This window comes from Aegilops tauschii, chromosome 4, assembly GCF_002575655.3.
Source record: "Aegilops tauschii subsp. strangulata cultivar AL8/78 chromosome 4, Aet v6.0, whole genome shotgun sequence".
Classification (NCBI taxonomy): domain Eukaryota; kingdom Viridiplantae; phylum Streptophyta; class Magnoliopsida; order Poales; family Poaceae; genus Aegilops; species Aegilops tauschii.
Window position 1 is genome coordinate 79,785,841 of NC_053038.3, and position 19,549 is coordinate 79,805,389.

Consider the following 19,549-nt stretch of genomic DNA (forward strand, 5'->3'; position numbering starts at 1 on the left):
GCGGGCTGGATCGGGGCGGGGGTTTGCTTTTCTTTTCCTTTTTTTATCTTTGTTAGTTTTGTTTTTCTGTTTTTATTCTTTTTCCCTTTTCTGTTTTAGTTTTGGCTAATTGTTTGGGCACCAAATGAGTTTTGTAAAATATGAGAGCTGGCCCACAAATCACAGCACAAGATATCCTACCACCAAAAAGTAGTTTGGGGTAAATATCATTTCACATTTATTTTGTAATAATAAAAAGGTTATTAAATAATGCTTTCAGGCACTGTTTGAGGTTGTTTAAGTCACTCATCAAATTTCAATAATGTTGTTTACAATTTTATCATAGCCTTTGACTTATCTACTATTTATTGAACATTTTAGTTTTAATATTTGAAAACTTTTATTGTTTGCTTGATCTTGAAATTTGAATTTGAATCGGTTTCGAACTAACGCGGGATTAGCAACAATAACCGAGAGACGTGGCATCGTTAACGTGGGATTACTGTAGCCAAATTACCCGGGCGTCACAAATTTGATTGGGGTTAATCACGTTCTTAATTGGGATTGAGTTGGAGGAACCTTCTCAATGTTTAACAACCACCATGATAGTTAAATGAAATTTGTTCCTTTGTTGTAGGGAAAAATTGGCTTTTCGCAGAAACTGTAACCATAGAGCTTTCCACCAGCCAAATATGCATGTAGTGATAGCATTATTTTGTTCATTACTCTATGTGTTACATTGCCAGCATATTCCATGTGCTGACCCATTTTCGGGCTGCAACATTCATGTTGCAGACTTTTCAGACGACGAGTAAGGTGCCATAGGTCATGGTCTTATACTCAGTGATGCCGTTGGAGTTGATGGACTCACTTTATCTTCCAAGCCTTCCGCTGTTATCGTTTTTAGATGGCCTTAAGCCATATTTATTGTAATAAGTTCTCTCTTGAGACTATTCGATGTAATAAGTGTGTGATTGCTACTCTTTTATAAATCCTTCAAGTACTGTGCATGTCAGCATTACCGATCCAGGGATGACACTGATGCACATAGACTAGACTGTTTGAGGTCTGGTCGCTACAGCCATGCATGAAGAGCTACACAACTTTGAGAGAAACCAAGTGTGGACATTGGTCGAGAAGCCCGACAACAACCACAACATCATTGGTACCAAATGGGTGTTTCGCAACAAGCAAGATGAAGATGGTCAAGTCGTCCGCAACAAAGAACGTCTAGTCGCCCAAGGCTACACTCAAGTCGAAGGTATGGACTATGGTGAGACATATGCTCCCGTTGCTAAACTTGAGTCCATTCGCATCTTACTTGCTTATGCTAATCACCATGATATCACCTTGTACCAAATGGACATTAAAAGTGCTTTTCTAAATGGTGAAATTGAGGAGGAAGTTTATGTTAAACAACCTCCCGGCTTTGTCAATCCTAAGAAACCTAATCATGTTTACAAACTTCACAAAGCTCTTTATGGTCTTAAACAAGCTCCTAGAGTGTGGTATAAATGCTTGACCAAGTTCCTTATTGAAAAGGGTTTTGAAATTGGAAAAATATATTCTACTCTTTTTACAAAAAGGGTTAATGGAGAACTATTTATGTTCCAAATTTATGTTGATGATATTATATTTGGTTCGACTAACCCTCATTTTAGTGAGAAATTTGGAAAACTAATGTCGGAGAAGTTTGAGATGTCTATGATGAGTGAACTCAAATTCTTTCTTGGTTTGCAAATCAAGCAAAGTAAGGAAGGTACCTTTGTTTCTCAAACAAAGTACACCAAGGACTTATTCAAGAAGTTCAATATGCAAGAATGCAAAGGTATGAATACACCCATGCCTACTAGTGGACATCTTGACTTGACTAAGGACGGTGAACCGATTGGTCAAAAAGTTTACCGCTCTATGATTGCTTCATTGCTATATCTATGTGCCTCTCGTCCCGATATTATGCTAAGTGTGTGCATGTGTGCACGATATCAAGCAACCCCTAAAGAGTGTCATCTTAAGGCTGTGAAAAGGATAGTAAGATACTAAATACACACACCAAATTTTGGCATTTGGTATCCTAAGAGGCCTTCTTTCGATCTTCTCGGCTACTCCAATTCGGACTATGCCGGAGACAAGGTTGATAGAAAGTCCACTTCGGGTACTTGTCAATTTCTTGGTAGATCTCTTGTGTCTTGGTCCTCCAAGAAACAAAACTCGGTATCCTTATCCACCGCCGAAGCGGAATACATTACCGCTGGTTCATGTTGTGCTCAATTACTTTGGATGACCCAAACTCTTAAAGACTATGGGATATATGTGAAACATGTTCCGTTGCTTTGTGACAATGAAAGTGCTATCAAGATTGCTCACAATCCCGTGCAACAATCTCGAACTAAGCACATTGAAGTTCGTCATCACTTCATTCGAGATCACATTGCTAAAGGTGACATTGATCTTAAGCATGTTCGTACCGATAAGCAATTGGCGGATATATTCACCAAACCGCTTGATGAGAAAGTCTTTTGCCGTTTGAGAGGAAAATTAAACATCATTGATGCTTCAAACTTGGAGTAGGAACTCCACTTGGATACATGCAAGGCATGAGCCTTTGACTAATCCTTGATATTTCTTTCATGTTGCTATTTATATGTGTTGGATATATTTGCACCCTTGCATGCTATCTAACCCTTGTAGGTACTTGGATGAATCTAAATCTATGAGATTGCAACCCACTCACATCTTGAGCAATTTCCACATCACCAAGTCTCTACACAATGGTGGTTGAAGGCAAGGAAGCACGAAACCCTTCATACATATCCTTTGACAAATTCTATATTAAGTTATGATTGTCATTTTGGATACACAAGTGCTCTTCCTTGCAAGACTAAGCCATGTAGGTAGATGAACTCAAATTCCAAGTGGTGCTCCCAACTCTTGATGAGCTACATCAACCTTGAGCAACCCACACAAGTTCAACTACATGGCCAAGATCAACACCACCACCCAAGGTATGTTATTCCATCTTAGAGAAGCTTTACTCCAAGTCATGGGTCAAAGCAACTCAACAAGATGAGAATACATCAAGATGCTTAAACGAAAAATGGTAACCCCATTTTGAGCCTAAACGATGAGTATGACCTATGATCAAGTGCCCTCACTTGACTCCTAAGTCAATATACTCTAACATAGGTGACTTTTTCGCCGCCCAATTCTAGATGAAGTTCTCTTGCGGTTTCTCCATGCTCATGCATTTGGCTCGTGCATTTCTTTTCTGTTCTGCATTCCCTGCATCCAATTCATTGCAAATATTTTAGCTAATTCCTTGCAAATCCTTGTGAGATCTTACTTGCCTAGTGAGCTGAGGTGACAAGTGTTTTCACTGTGATGAACTCGGTCACACCGATTTGTTTCTTTCGGTGCAACCGAAGCACACAACTTGGAGCTACCGATTTCACTGCAGAAAAGACAACTTGCCACTTGTTCCTGCATTCTGTTTGCTCCAGCTCCACTCAATGATTCTTGTCCTCTACCAGCATCACATTCGACTTGCTGCTTTGTTCTGTGACTCAAGGACCAAACCCATTTGTAACAAAATCCAGAAGAGCCCTTCTTGGAAATTGATGTCAAAGGGGGAGAGAGAGATCACATCAAAGCTTAATCAGTTCTATAGGGGGAGAGAATACTCAGGGGGAGAGTGTAAGAAACCCTAGATGCTTGGTGTTCAAGAGGAGAGAAGTCACATGTCTTTAAGAGGGGGAAAGACATGTTCATATTTGATTGTTTGCATTAGCTATGTTTCTTTTCTTTGCTCTGATTTTCTGTTCCCTATCTTCTCCCAGTATCCCATGCAAGATTCAGGGGGAGCAAGACATCTAAGGGAAGGAAATCCTTGAATTCATTGCATATCTTTACCTTTGGGGACATGTCTATATCCAATAGAGTACTCAGTACTCACTCTCTACATGTCATCCCAGTCTTGGTACTCTTGTGGTTTCTTTTGTTTGCTCTAGCTAGTAGATGTATCTGTGTTATCTAACCTTGTTTACTCAGGTTCATTCCTTCCTAAGCCAACTCAAGACCACAAGGTAAGTATATGCATCACAGTCATGTGCATGAGGATTTCTTGCTGATGTACATACTGTTTGCAAGAAGGACTCATGAGCATGAAGGTACATTTCCTATACTCACATCATTTGCTCTGATGCATATAGCCAAGATACATCTAACACATTTCTTACTCTGTCATGCTTATGCATTCACATGCTCCTATGTTCCATATTTACATGATTGCACACATGTAGGGGAGCCTATGCATGTTACATGTCTTTCCAAAGCTTTACTTGTTATTCTCTATATCCTTATCTAAAGCTTTGATGTATGTTGTCATCAATTACCACCAAAAAGGGGGAGATTGAAAGCACAAGTGCTCCCTGGGTGATTTTGGTAATTAATGTCAACATATCTCTTGTTGGACTAATGCTTCTACCTAGTATGTTTCAGATAAGTTCAACAATGGAGTGGCATGGACTAGAGGATGTGGAACCCCTTCAAAATGCTGAGGACAAAGGATTGGCTCAAGCTCAAAGCTCAGGACTCTACATTTTCTATTTTAGTGATCCAAGATCACATTGAGTCCATAGGAAAGCCAATACTATTAAGAGGGGATGAGGTGTTGCTTAATGGCTTGCTTGCTCAAAGTGCTTAGTGATATGCTCCAAAGCCCTCAACCACTTTCTCACATCCACATATGTCCCAAACCAAAAGTCAAACTCGGCCCCAGCGAATGTTTCTATCCGGCGCCACCGAGTTCTCTTGACATAGCCACTGCCAGAAACCCTAATCAATTCGGTCTCACCGATGGGATCTCAGTCTCACCGAGATGGGCTTGCAAACTCTCTGTTGCCTATTGCAATAATTTTGGTCCCACCGAGGTATGCAATCGGTTCCACCGAGTTTTACTTGGCCAACTCTCTGTTTTGCTTATTACCCAAATCGGTCCCACCGAGTTTGTGTAATCGGTCAAACCGAGATGAGGTTTTACCCTAACCCTAGCACATCGGTCCCACCGAGTTGATTATATCGGTCCCACCGAAATGCCTAACGGCCACATTATGAACTAAATCGCTCTGACCGAGTTCTCTGAATCAGTCTCACCGAGCTTGGTGATTTGTGTGTAACGGTTAGATTTTGTGTGGAGGCTATATATACCCCTCCACCCACTCTTCATTCATGGAGACAGCCATCAGAACATGCCTACACTTCCAACATACATTTTCTGAGAGAGAACCACCTACACTTGTGTTGAGGTCAAGATATTCCATTCCAACCACATAAATCTTGATCTCTAGCCTTCCCCAAGTTGCTTTCCACTCAAATCTTCTTTCCACCAAATCCAAATCCTGTGAGAGAGAGTTGAGTGTTGGGGAGACTATCATTTGAAGCACAAGAGCAAGGAGTTCATCATCAACACACCATTTGTTACCTCTTGGAGAGTGGTGTCTCCTAGATTGGCTAAGTATCACTTGGGAGCCTCCGTCAATATTGTGGAGTTGAACCAAGGAGCTTGTAAGGGCAAGGAGATCGCCTACTTCGTGAAGATCTACCCGAGTGAGGCAAGTCCTTCGTGGGCGACGGCTATGGTGGGATAGACAAGGTTGCTTCTTCGTGGACCCTTCGTGGGTGGAGCCCTCCGTGGACTTGCGCAACCGTTACCCTTCGTGGGTTGAAGTTTCCATCAACGTGGATGTACGATAGCACCACCTATCGGAACCACGGATACAAAATCTCCGTGTCTCCAAATTGCGTTTTCACACTCCAATCCCTCCACTTTACATTCTTGCAACTTGCATGCTTTACTTTCCGCTGCTCATATACTCTTGTCATGCTTGCTTGATATGTATTATGAATGTTTAAACTTGTGCCAAAACTCCACATCAACTTAAGGAAATTCAAAACTGCAACTTTTCTTGATTAGAGTCTATTCACCCCCCCTCTAGACACCTCTTCTTGATCCTTTCATACCCCCTAGGGGAGCGCCCCCTGAGCTTGTGGGCCCCCTGGCCAGCCTCCGGTGCCCATCTTCTGCTATATGAAGTGTTTTGACCTAGAAAAAAATCAGAAGAGGGATTTCGGGACGAAGCGCTGCCGTCTCGAGGCGGAACCTGGGCAAGAGCACTTTTGCTCTCCGGCGAAGCAATTCCGCCAAGGAAGCTTCCCTTCGGGATGGGGAAATCGAAGCCATCATCATCACCAATGATCCTTTCGTTGTGGGAGGACCAATCTTCATCAGCATCTTCACCAGCACCATCTCATCTCGAACCATAGTTCATCTCTTGTATTCAATATTTGTCTCAAAACCTCAGATTGGTACCTGTGGGTTGCTAGTAGTGTTGATTAATCCTTGTAGTTGATGCTAGTTGGTTTATTTGGCGGAAGATCGTATGTTTAGATCCTTAATGATATTTAACACCCCTCTGATCATGAACATAAACATGCTTTGTGAGTAGTTACTTTTGTTACTGAGGACATGGGAGAAGTCTTGTTATAAGTAATCATGTGAATTTGGTATTTGTTCGATATTTTGATGAGATATATGTTGTCTTTCCTCTAGTGATATTATGTGAACGTCGACTACATGACACTTCACCATTATTTGGGCCTAGGGGAAGGCATTGGGAAGTAGCAAATAGATGATGAGTTGCTAGAGTGACAGAAGCTTAAACCATGGTTTATGCGTTGCTTCGTAAGGGGATGATTTGGATCCACATGTTTAATGCTGTGGTTAGAGTTATCTTAATTCTTATTTCGTAGTTATAGATGCTTGCGAGAGGGTTAATCATAAGTGGGAGGCTTGTCCAAGTAAGGACAACACCCAAGCACTAGTCCACCAACATATCAAATTATCAAAGTAGCGAACGTGAATCATATGAGCATTATGAAAACTAACTTGATGATAATTCTCATGTGTCCTCAGGAGCGCTTTGCTTTATATAAGAGTTCGTTCAGGCTTGCCCTTTGCTATAAAAAGAATTGGGCCACCTTGCTGCACTTTTGTTACACTTCTTATTTGTTACTCGTTACGAATTATCTTACTACCAAACTATATGTTATCGACAATTTCAGTGCTTGCAAAAAATATCTTGCTGAAAACCGCTTGTCATTTCCTTCTGCTCCTCTTGATTTCGACACTCTTACTTATCGAAATGACTATGATTGATACCCCATACTTGTGGGTCATCAGTGGGGCGCCCAAACGTGTGAGCGCGGGGTGAGGCGCGACGCGAGGACCATGAGCCTGATCTTGAGCGCGGGGGCTGGCGGGACCAGGCGTGGGCGCGTGTTTTCTTTTTGGGCTGTCCACGTCCCTCGCGTAGCTGCTCCTTCCATATCTGAAAGAGCGCTCGCTCCCGCAACGGACACTCGAGCGCCGTCTAGTCACGTCCAACTTTATATCTCATAACCTCTTAATTTTCATTCCCTCTCTCTAATTACCTCCAACCAAATAAGCTGTTATAGAGGTGAACCTACCCAACCCAGTTCATTCAATAAGAAAAGTAAAACATAACCCAGCTACCCCCTCGCCTTTTCTCGTCTCTACACCAAATAGTCATCCGGCTCAGTCTCTCAAAGGTGCTCATAGTAATAGGGTATGCATGTGTGTATTATTAGGAATAAATATATGCACGTATATATGAGCGCTTCTGTTTGTACTGCTACGTTAACAAAAAAATGCTACTCCCATCGGCCGTACTGGACACAAGGCCACAAAGTAGAGTTCGCCAGTCACCACTTCACTTCACCTCCACAAGCCGCCGTCAAGAAGAAAAAAGGGTTCGCCTCCACAGCTCCCACTCTCCCAAAACCCCACCCCGTCGATTGCTCCCGCTCCCTCACCGCCGCGCTAGGCTCGCCGGCTTCCGGCCACCGACGATCGCTCCACTCCCAGCGCAGGTTATTTCTACTGCCCATGCTTTGGTTCCCATACCTTACCCGTGCAGCATTTCAATTTCCCCTTTTCTCGTCTTTTGGTTGCGACTAATTCTGGTCGATGGGTGGCGCTTTGGTTGTCCGCTTGGCTCACCACTACTTCCGCATGGGCATTCTCGTCTTGCGCGTAGGCGTGGTTGGATCCTCGACGTATCGGCCGCCGCCGCCATGCCGCGAGGTTGCCGGACGGTGGTTGCGCGTAATCGTAAATGTGGTACCAAATTGTGCACGGAGGTGGTGGGTAGTGGCCTCGCAAGATGCGAGTGGGAGCAAATTTTACTTCCGCCTCCCTTTTTAGCCCTAGGGTTCGTAATTTAGCCCTAAATCGGGATGCTCTTAAGAGGATTAGTGTCCGTACTTAAGTAGAGTGGCGTCCATGCTGCAACAACGCAATTTTTTCCATGCGCTACTACTAGTTTTATGGTCTGATGGTCAAGGCAGTTCTTCAAAAAGGTTCTTTTGTGGGTGCTCGCACAAGAGAGCAGATAAATGCGTACCAAAATTTGGGTATCTTGTGGAGTTGCTTAAAGTCCCAGCAAAAAAAAAATGGTGCTGGTTAAAGGAGTGAGCTCTTCAAGTGGTGTCACAAAAAAATAAAAATAGTATTATTTCTGATGATATCATCTATAAAGACTAAGAATGTGCAGGGGTACTGCAATTTTTCGTCAACACAGAACTTGAGGCTTGAAATACTGACCTCCACCATCATATCAAAGTGGTTTACCACTACTACATGGTCTCACCAAAGATTTTCATTAACACTGCTCATACCTGTGGACTTGCCGTCAAGGTTGCTCTGAAGATAGGATAGAACTAGTCAACTACACTATTAACATTGATTAAGTTGCTTGGGATATGGTTTTGTGTGAAATATCAGTCTTGTTGCATGGCGAGATATATTTTCCACAATCATCTCTGTCATGAAGAATTTTAAGATTGATGAATGCAGAAGTGTGAACACTGTAATTTTACATTTATGCATTGTTCTAAGAGATGATCTATACAGAAAGTAACATTCAACTATGTCTTGTTAGGAAACTCCAATTTTCTTTAATTCAATCTAAGGTAACCTATTGTGCTGGAGGCGGTTTTAGGCTTTTAGCATAATCTGTTCCAAACCTGAAACTAAGGTGGTTATTGAATTTAATCTAGACAAAGGACTAGCTCCATGTCCATCTGTTTGAGTCATGCCATTTGTGATACATTTGATAGTAGTACTGCCCCAAGCAAGTTGGGTTAGGCTACATTTGATAGTAGTATGCTCGCATAATTCTTTTCACATGCCAACCACATCAGAATCAAGGGTTATAATTTTGATTTGGATGTTTTAATGTTATTTTAGTCACCTAGGTTGTTAATAATAATACATGCTTAGAAGATCGTAAAAGGCATGCGTATTGAGCCACGTAGGACATTTTTTATGATAATGAAAGTTCTTTCATGGCCGAGAGGCGAGAGTCATGATGGTCTATTCAAGCATTTATCGTCAGCTTTGAGAAACAAGAAGAGATAAAAAAAACTCTAGGGTGTGACAATTGAACTTATCATATTTGCAACATTACTACTGTTCATCTACCATGAAAGACAACACCAAACATATACACATCAAGTTCCCTAATTTGTCCACATCATGTTCTCGCTCACAAGGTTGAGTAATATTGGACTTAGCGTGTCATATGCTTTATGTAAGTCAGTCTAATTACTTCACCAGGAGGATGGATACTCTATAGTCCATGCGATGATAATTTTTCGAAGAGTGTCTTAAAGCAGCTGCTCACCCACACAAAGCAAGCGGCTGCTAAGAAATTTACTTGTCAGATTCCAGCGATTTGGTTTTCTTCTTTTATGGACTTGCTCCCACTAAGTTTGTGATCGAATTTTCTTCTCATTATTGTTTATGCTTATGTAGCCAAATTTAAAACCTGCATACACCATGATCTATCTAATATCTACCTTTGGTTGTCCTATTCCATCTTTCGTGTGTTCATCATGCAACTCGTCCTACTTAACACTGCCTTCAGGAAGGCCTAGGACTTGGTTAACCAGAATATGGCATACATGTTGGTCACAAGTTTAGGCCAGTAACAAAGGTATTTCTAAATTACTGTGTTGCTGAGAATGCACTGTTTCTTAAGTCTGTCGTATCTTGTTACATTTTACTACATGATAAATAGTTTTTTTTTGTTTTATTCCATTTATCCTGGCATGCATACTGGCATATGTAGGTGGTATAGTACTTCATCTGCACTATAATCCTTGTTGTGGAATTTACATAACTATGTACTTATCAGATCATAATAAAGGTTTTATCAGTTGTACATTTTTGTTACCAACAGTTGCTTATTCTTTTCTATATCTACAGGGTGCAAGCATGATGCGCTGCAAATTCTCTTTGCATATTGTTGTCGCATAAAGAGATCAGAAGGTTTAGATCTGCTCTTAGTAGATCATCATTAGAAACCTGTTATTTGGAGCATATTAATGCCAGGCTGCTAGTAGTATATGTGAAGGCTTTTGAGGCAATTTGCTAGATAATTTGATGGAGTGCAACAGAGAAGAGGCGTTGAGGGCCAGAGAAATAGCTGCAAAAATGCTGGAAAACAAAAACTTTCTTGGGGCTAGAAGGATTGCACTTAAAGCTCAAAGGCTTTTTCCAGGGTTTGAGAACATACACCAGCTGTTAACTGTCTGTGAAGTGCAATGTGCAGCAGTTGCAAAAATTAATGAAGACTTAGATTGGTATAGTATTCTCCAGGTGGAGGCAACAGCAGATGAGACAGTCATAACAAAGCAATATGAGAAACTTGCCTTTTGGCTCCATCCTGATAAAAACACACTCCCTGGTGCTGAAGTTGCTCTGAAGTTGGTCTCAGAAGCTCGCAAGATACTGTGTGATCGTACGGAGCGGTCTTTGTATGACATCAGAAGGCAGTATGCTTCCAAACATGTGACAAGCAAAGCTACACAGCTACCAAATAAGACTGGTGGAAATGAAAGTCATGTGGATGGATGCAAACAAGCACCTGCTTTTGTACTGGTGTTCTGGACTATATGCCCGCATTGTCGGAGGCGATTCGTGTACTACAAAAAGAACTTTTTGGTCACCTGTGACAACTGTGGTAAATTGTTCTTTGCATTCAAGCTGCATGAACAGGCAATGCCCTCGAGTTTCCTATCTCATTCAGCAAATAATGCTGAAGTTTCACCTGGGAAGATTTCATGTCAACAACATGGCGTCACCAATCAGCAGGCCCAGACAGGGGGGAACATTTACTCTGAACCTACCATGAATGCTACTCAAATTGATGAACATAGAGAAAGGATTGACAGGGCAAGCGGTGATGAGGAAGGTAACTGTTCAGAGACAAGAAGCGATGTAGTTCAGCTTTCAGCAATGAACCAAGCTAAATCTTCTGCGCCTGCTGCAGGCAAGGAATCAGTTAGCAATTTGACATCAGCTCATCCTGATCCGAACTTCATTTCCACACAGAACTTTAGAAGTGGAGATGCATGTCCAGTGCCAAATATTGCAAGGTCCTCCAGCCTTCAGAGATTAGGTAAGAGAAAGCAAGATGATGGCCTAGACTGCAGCCACGGCACAGACTCCTCTAATTATAAGATGCAAAGGAACCATGACTCACCATCTAGTGCTTCTGAGCAAATGTTTAATGACAATGCTGCTGTTGCTGAGAATCAGTCTGCTGAGCATCATGCCTTAAGTAGAGTGGATAGCCAAGGTGGAGTAACTGCAAGTCGTGAAGCCAATCAGCAAAGTTACATGGAAGCAAGTGGTAGTGCTCCTCAGAAGCTTGGCAGTCCTGTGATTACCTATCATCATCCTGACTTTTTTGACTTTGGCAAGATCAGAGATATAAACCTGATTGCAGTTGATCAAATCTGGGCCCTTTATGATAACCTTGATGGCATGCCAAGAGATTATGCTCAGGTAAAGCACATTGATACTTCTGACTTAAGAGTTCAGCTGACATGGCTGGAGTACAATCCAAGGAATGAGCAAGAAGCCAATTGGAATAATAAGGAATTGCCTGTATCTTGCGGAAGCTTCTGCTTAGGAGGAGAAACAACAACCCTATTACAAGATCCATCCACAAAGCTGTCTCACAGAGTTCTATTGGCAAGAGGCAAAAATGGGAACTCCTATCAAATAAATCCTAATAAGGGTGAGGTATGGGCTCTTTATAAAAGATGGAGCATGCAATGGAGCTCCGATGCAGATAAATGTCGATCCTATGGATATGATGTCGTGGAAGTTATCTCTGATGGCTCAACGAATGGCGATGTCATTGCTTCACCGCTAGTGAGGATTGAAGGCTTTGTTAGTCTGTTTGCACAAGCCAAGGACAAACGCTTCTTTTCGATACCATCAAGTGAGCTACTGAGATTTTCTCACTGTATCCCTTTTTATAGAACACATGAAAATGAAAGGATGGGCGTTGCAGAAGAGCTCCTGGAACTGGATACAGCAGCTCTTCCAAGTGATCTGGAAACAGCATTTCCTTCCATTACTCTCGACTCTTACATGTCTTCGGAACTCATTTCTTATCCATATCCAGAATCTGAATTCCACAACTTCGAAGAAGACCGGTCATGTGAGAAGTTTGAAAGTGGCCAAATTTGGGCTATCTACAATGACACTGATACATTCCCGAATGTGTATGGTTGGGTGAGCAAAGTTGAGATACAACCGTTCGAAGTGCATTTGACCTGGCTCCAGGCCTGCCCTCAACAGGCGCAGGAGAAGCTGTGGTTGGGGCAGAATGTACCTGTGAGCTGTGGCAAGTTTAAAATCCGAAGCTGGCAAGCCAAGTATGGTAGAAACCACCCCTTCTCTCATTTGGTAGAAAATAGCCAAATCGATATGAACTGGCAGGTTAAAATTCTTCCGAAAGTCGGTGAAGTTTGGCCATCTACAAGAACTGGTCACCTGATTGGGTTCCTTCCAGCAACAAGCACACTACTGATTATGCTATCGGGGAGATCGTTGAGTGCAGTAAACGAAGCACATTATTTTCTTTTCTGACCAAAGTTGATGGCTATGTCGCTGTGTTCAAGCCTGACCTTACCAAGGGAGTACTGAAAATACCTAGGAAAGAGAACCTGAGGTTTTCTCACCGAATTCCATCATTCCGTCTCACAAAGGAGGAAGGCGGCAAGCTCCGGGACTTCTACGAGCTCGACCCAGCTTCTGTCCCTGGCGATTTTCTATAGAAGAGCGCCCCCTTGAATTGACGCTTGCCTTTACTAAGGGCAGCAAGAGGGAATTAACCTCAGGATATAACTATACAGTGTTTTGTGTTTCGTGCCTGAACCTAGGGCGCAGTATATGTTGGCTAAATGTGACCATGCATGCTAAGTTTCTTTCGGGGTCTCTTAATTTAGTTAGTACTGTTGGCAGTCATGTTGAACTGAAAGTAAACTTGCAGTGAAGCAAGTGGTGTTTGCTGGACGCAATGAAGCTGTTGGGCCATGGATTGATGCATGCATGCCCCATATTGTTGTTGTTTGCTTCATAATATTCCTGGTTAGTACGTATTTGTGTCATGCTTGTGTGACAGTCCAAATGTAGGTGTGAGTTCTTCCACAGTCAGCATGTAGTCAGTCAGTGACCACTAAGATTGGGCACACTCGTTTTGATGCACTGAAAATTTACAGGCTCCCTGCCTTTTACTGCTTATACTTGTGCTGGTCTCTGCTTGAGCATCCGGATATTCAGGTTGAACTAGAAGAAACTTACCATTCAAGAACATTTGCAAGAATTTAGTAGAAACGTATCGACAAGCCCCCGGCTTGGGGTTGGCACGACCGCACGAAGCATGCAACAGCATCAACAGCTGAAGAAACGCTCGATGAGGCTTTGGTAGTCAAGGTTCGTGCAAATTTTTATGGTGTTTGAACATCTGAGGAGCTTGTGTCGAAACAAACAAATTTCAGGTGTGTGGAAAACTTTGAAAAAGAACACTATTTGGAGCCGTTTTTGATATTTTTGGTACAAGATCCTCAGATGTCCAAACCACGAAAAATCTGCACATGAGCATCTTGGATGCCTAAAAATTTCAGTTTTTTTTAACTATTTTCTTTAACTTACTGTTCACCGGGTGTAGATGAACCTGGGCACCGTTTCGAACTATCACAAAACAGAGCATTGCATTAAGTACTTTGATGGCGATCCGCGCCTCTCTGGGAAGATTCGAAACTGGGTTATCTCCAGCCCCGACCTTGACCCTCGCGTCGCCCGATCGGGCGTCTCGGGGGGAACCCTGCCGCCGCCAGCCGGCACCCCACCTCCCCCCCACCCTCGCGTCGCCGCTGTCGGAGGGCCAGCCGGCGAAGCCTCGCCGGGCCCTGTGATGGTGGCGGCGGGGCCGTTTTTCTCTTCTCCGAGCCCTGGCCTCCCCTCCGCCCCTCCCTCGAGATCCGGTCCCTGGCGGCGCCGGCGGCCTCCACCGGCGACGGCGACGGCCTCCCCCTGGTGGGTTCTTCCCCAGCATGACGCTGGCGCAGGTGGCCTCCCCCGGTTGCGGCTCCCGCGCGGGTTGGCTCTGCCGGCCCAGATGGGATCTGGGATCTCGCCCCGTCGGATGTGGCGCTCTCCGTCCGACCTCCGCAGCGGTCGGCGTTCCTTCCTCGCTGCGTCCACCCCACTCCCCGACCCCACCATCCTCACCACCTGCTCAGCTCCGGGTCTGCTTCTCGATGTGGCAGACGTGGAGGTGTGGGGTTGTGCCCGGCGGCGGCTGTTTCCTGTAGTGCGCCGGCCGGGAGTTTTGGCTGTGCGTGAACCTCATCACCCACCCACCCCCCGGCAGGGGCGGCTTCAGCCTGGTGGCTATGGACCTGCGTTCCTCCCTGCGTCCATGGCCGGCCAGCGCGGCTTCGGATCCGGCACACCATGGAAGCCGCGCTCTTTTCCGGCTCCCTTGGCTCGTTGGCTCCTTGGCATCGTCGCACCATCACCCTGCCGGTGCCTTTGGTTGGCCATCCATCCCGGCGCATCTTGTTTTTGGTTTGCTCCGGGAGCTGCGTCCCCTTCCAGCTCCTGGGCTTGCCGGTGCTTTGCTGCTCCGGTCCCGGTGGCCTTGATCTGTGTTTTCCAGATCCTAGTTTGTCCGGGGCTCCGGCCACCGTCACATCTCGCTGCCTCCCATTTCGCTCAGCCGTGCAACCCCGCCCTCCCCCGGAGCTCGCGTGTCCGGCAGCGCCCGATGCCTCCTTTGGCGTCAGGCGTGGCTCCCCTTCCTCCAGTCGCATTTTCGGCCTATACACGACTTCCTCTTCTTCGATTCGTTCTCCGACGGCTTGGGATTGCTCAGAATTTGGCCGGGGAGAAATCCCCGCATTCTATGCTGGCAGTGGCGACACTTGCGGGTGTCGTCACCTTCTTGGAGGCGCTGCCATGGCCGCTATCTGAGCCCCTCTTCGAGCATCAGGGGAAACCCTAGGTCCGGTTTTCTGGATCGGACGACGACGACATCTCGTGTCGTTTCCTTCATGGAGGCGTTGTCTTGGTTGCTCGCGGCGTCCTCGGTGCTTACTTCGGTGATGTCGGTTGTTTAGTTGTTGGTCGGACTATGTCTCTAGTCAGCGAGTTTTGCTGTGTTTTTCTTTGGGTCGAGTGTCTCATGTCTCTCTGTTTGGACACCATGTTCACGCCTTTTGCGTCTGTGACATGTGTTGTATCATCTCCTGTACTCATTCTAACTTTTTTATCAATGCAATGATACGCAAGCTTTGCGTATTCCCGAAAAAAAATAAGTACTTTGATAGTCTAAGGTTGACAACCTATTTCCGCAAAAAAAGAGGTTGACAATCCCTTGTCCCTACACCTACATCCATTAACGGGTGCGGGATCGATTATCTTTTTATCCTTAGTGGTGAGGATATACTGCTCAGTTTTTATGCTTATTGTCACCGCAACTAATCACTCATAGTCATAGAGATCAACCTAATTAAACTAATGTACACTATCCCATCTTGAGATCTTTCGTATATAGATATATATGCTCTCCCATCTAGTTGTTTGTTTTGATACTTAAAACATCAATCTTAGAATTTTTGAAAATTTTGGGCTTCATGGAGCCGAAGAGCGTATATATCTATATATCATGCAAAAAACAAGGCAAAATTCATATAGAATTCGATCGTCAACCATTCATCACACCGCATAAAAGATACCATAGATTACATCAAATTGATCACAATCATGTTAGACAGACATATGATATTTGTATTGAAGAATGGACAGATGAACCATAGTCCAAGGAATGACTAGTCACGCATCACCATGAGGGAAGTAATGGCAAGGAAGAAGATGCGGATCACAGGGCCGGTCCTGAGATCTGGAGGCCCGGGGCGAAGCCAAAACTCGGGGCCCCTAAAGTTTAACCATCATTAAAAATAATGATCTAAATATATCTACTTCTATAAAAGACTCAATTGGTGATAAAGGTGTGTGTGTCATCAGTTATTTTTTATCATCCGGTCTGCATCTAACGCATGCGAGGTAGGTTATGTTGTTGAAAAGAGGCCTCCACTACTCTGATCCTTGTTTGCAGTAAATCCCTTAGTCTCTCCAAATGCCCGAACCCTTCCCCACATCGTCCAAACAAATAAGAGGGATATACTTTGAATGAATCCTAACATATTTTTAGTGATATATAAGGATAACAGTGTGAAAATTTTCAACTTTATGAACATGTATTAGTTTATTTCGGGTTTGTTGCAATGCACACACAATTTGCTAGTGTGTGTATATATACCTGAATCAAAATCAATATTTATACGAAATAGTTTATACACACAAACACGCTGTTGAAAAAAAAGTAAATCATAAGTCTAACAGTGCATATTTGCAAAGACAAATTACTTAATTAGTTGATTGATAGGGAAATAATATTATGGTTTACCTCAAATCAGTTAGATCAACGTCGGGATGGCTTGGGCGCTCATGTCACACCTGATACAAGTGTATTGGTGGACACATGAGAGGTGAGGAGAGCAGTCTAGGTGTAAGTAAAATGGGTCGAGGCCCGTGGGGTTTATTGGGCTGCCTGTGGCCGGTGTGAGAGCTACATAAACCAGTGTGTAATTTTGGATTCGATATGGAAGGAAATAACTCTGGTTTCCCCTTCTCCCCTGTCTTCTTCTATCTCTCTCTGCTCTCCTCACCTACCCCGATTCCCCTTCTCCCTTGTGCGATCGATCCCCTCTAGGCTTCATCGGTCGTCACAATTGGTATCTAGAGCCACCAAAAATTTACTTCCACTGCCGATCCGAGTCGCAGCACCCATATTCTCTTGGCAGATTGGTAACATCCACCGTCGTAGGTGCGATTTCACTCCGGTGAGGTTGCTCGAAATCCTACGCGGGGTTCGATCTGCTCGGGGCGGGAGCAACGGCGCCTTCCAAGCCTTCGGTTCAGACGCGACAACTCCTTGCCGCCATGGGGGAGCTGAAGGAAATATGCCCTAAAGGCAATAATAAAGTTGTTATTTATATTTCCTTATATCATGATAAATGTTTATTATTAATGCTAGAATTGTATTAACCGGAAACTTAGTACTTGTGTGAATACATAGACAAACAGAGTGTCCCTAGTATGCCTCTACTAGACTAGCTCGTTAATCAAAGATGGTTAAGTTTCCTAGCCATAAGACATGTGTTGTCATTTGATGAACGGGATCACATCATTAGAGAATGGTGTGATGGACAAGACCCATCCGTTAGCTTAGCACTATGATCGTTTAAGTTTATTGCTATTGCTTCCTTCATGACTTATACATGTTCCTATGACTATATATGAGATTATGCAACTACCAAATACTGGAGGAACACTTAGTGTGCTATCAAACCTCACAATGTAACTGGGTGATTATAAAGATGCTCTACAGGTGTCTCTGATGGTGTTTGTTGAGTTATAGATCGAGATTAGGATTTGTCACTCCGAGTGTTGGAGAGGTATCTCTGGGCCCTCTCGGTAATGCTCATCACTATAAGCCTTGCAAGCAAAGTGACCAAAGAGTTAGTTGTGGGATGATGCATTACGGAACGAGTAAAGAGACTTGCCGGTAACGAGATTGAACTAGGTATGATGATACCGACGATCGAATCTTGGGCAAGTAACATACCGATGACAAAGGGAACAACGTATGTTGTTATGCGGTTTGACCGATAAAGATCTTCGTAGAATATGTAGGAGCCAATATGAGCATCCAGGTTCCTCTATTGGTTATTGACCGGAGATGTGTCTCGGTCATGTCTACATAGTTCTCGAACCCGTAGGGTCCGCACGCTTAACGTTCGATGACGATTTGTATTATGAGTTTATGTGATTTGATGACCGAAGTTTGTTCGGAGTCCTGGATGAGATCACGGACGTGACGAGGAGTCTCAAAATGGTCGAGACATAAAGATTCATATATTGGAAGGTTACATTCGGACACCAGAATGGTTCGGGTCGTTTCAAATGAGTTTCGGAGTACCGGGGGTTACCGGAACCTCCCCCCGGGAAGTTATTGGGCCTCATGGGCCTAGTGGTGGAAGAGAGGAGGCTGGCCAGGGAGTGGCGCGCGCCCCCCTAGCCCAAACCAAATTAGACTAGGGTGGGGGGGCTCCCCTTTCCTTCTCACCTCCTCCTCCTCCCCTCCTTCTCCTACTAGGAATAGGAAAGAGGAGGGGAATGCTACTTGGACTGGGGAGTCCTAGTAGGATTCCCCACACCTGGCACGCCCCCTAGGGCCGACCACCTCTTCCCTCCCCTCCTTTATATACGTGGCCACACGGCACCCCATAGACACACAAGTTGATCTTTTAGCCATGTGCGGTGCCCCTCTCCACAGTTACACACCTCAGTCATATCGTCATAGTGCTTAGGCAAAGCCCTGCGCCGGTAACCGTCACCACGCTGTCATGCTGACGGAACTCTCCCTCAGCCTCAACTGGATCAAGAGTTCGAGGGACGTCACTGAGCTGAATGTGTGTAGATCGCGGAGGTGTCGTGCGTTCGGTACTTGGATCGGTTGGATCGCGAAGACGTTCGACTACATCAACCGCGTTACTAAGCGCTTCCGCTTTTGGTCTACGAGGGTACGTGGACACACTCTCCCCGCTCGTTGCTATGCTTCTCCTAGATGGATCTTGCGTGATCGTAGGTAAATTTTTGAAATACTATGTTCCCCAACAGTGGCATCCGAGCCAGGTTTATGCGTAGATGTTATATGCATGAGTAGAACACAAAGAGTTGTGGGCGATAATAGTCATACTGCTTACCAGCATGTCATACTTTGATTTGGCGGTATTGTTGGATGAAGCGGCCCAGACCGACATTACATGACCACGTTCATGAGACTGGCTCTACCGCCATGCTTCGCACACAGGTGGCTAGTGGGTGTCTATTTCTCCAACTTTAGTTGAATCGAGTTTGACTACGCCCGGTCCTTGTTGAAGGTTAAAACAACACACTTGACGAAAATTCGTTGTGCTTTTGATGCGTAGGTAAGAACGATTCTTGCTAGAAGCCCGTAGCAGCCACGTAAAACTTGCGACAACATGGTAGAGGACGTCTAACTTG

The 19,549-nt window shown here is 44.4% G+C and overlaps 1 pseudogene; it reads left to right on the forward strand.

Moving 5' to 3' along the window:
* Positions 1-7,356: 7,356 nt before the first annotated feature.
* On the forward strand, positions 7,357-13,466 carry LOC109752071 (uncharacterized; annotated as a pseudogene).
* Positions 13,467-19,549: the final 6,083 nt, after the last annotated feature.